Source organism: Aplysia californica, unplaced genomic scaffold (genome assembly GCF_000002075.1).
Source record: "Aplysia californica isolate F4 #8 unplaced genomic scaffold, AplCal3.0 scaffold00431, whole genome shotgun sequence".
NCBI classification, from domain to species: domain Eukaryota; kingdom Metazoa; phylum Mollusca; class Gastropoda; order Aplysiida; family Aplysiidae; genus Aplysia; species Aplysia californica.
Window position 1 is genome coordinate 29,626 of NW_004797701.1, and position 919 is coordinate 30,544.

The following is a 919-nucleotide window of genomic DNA, read 5'->3' on the forward strand; positions in this document are numbered from 1 at the left end:
GGAAACAAAACCCTCTGTACATACATACATCCATACATCCCCCTACTCAGTACACCCTGCCAACTAGCCGCAAAGCGAGCCGATAGCAAGGATCGGAAAGCCACCGTCGTATCAAGCGCCAATTTATTACAACTAACTCTCTGGCGTCGTCCGTCGTCGACTTCTTCTCCCTCCAGTCTTCGGTCGGTCCACCCACCCGGGGTGCGTGCGTGCGTGTGTCTGTCTGTGTGTGCCAAGGTCCATATTATTATCTTCACCCGCGTTTCTGTTCTGTGCCGGGCGTAGATCTACCACTTCATGCTTTAAGCAGTTTGGGTAAGACTTTGTGATATAAGTTTCGCGACCCGGCCTCAACGTGTTGCTAAGACGAGGTGGCGGCGATCAGTTAGATTTTTGCTGTGTGGTGTGTTTGTTTTTTTCGATTTTACTTCGGAAGGAACCGTTTTTCAGGCCGAAGGCAGGGCTCGAACCCAGACGGCTGCTGGATCGAAAAAGTAAAGTAAAGTAAAGTAAAGTAAAGTAAAGTAAAGTAAAGTAAAGTAAAGTAAAGTAAAGTAAAGTAAACTGAAGGAGCCATTCTGATTCTGGGGGATTTAACCCCGTTCACAGCCTCAAGCGAGAAGACTTTATTGTAAGTTTGTTAGTAAGACCATAAAACGCTGGACTAACGGGGAAAAACGGTTAACAATACCAGAGTGTTACTTATGTTTTGAATCCTTTAAATAAAAAGAAAGAATGTGCTGTAGCTGTTAGAATGACAGCAGTGAAACAGGTAGGATTTTTGTCCATGTTCCTGTATCTCTGCTTAGTAGACAAATTAATGAAATTAACACTTTTGTTTCCATGCCCGCCTGTATGCCTTTTTAGGGCCTACCTGTCCCCCCTGTCCGGGGTTATGGATATTTTATATATATAGATT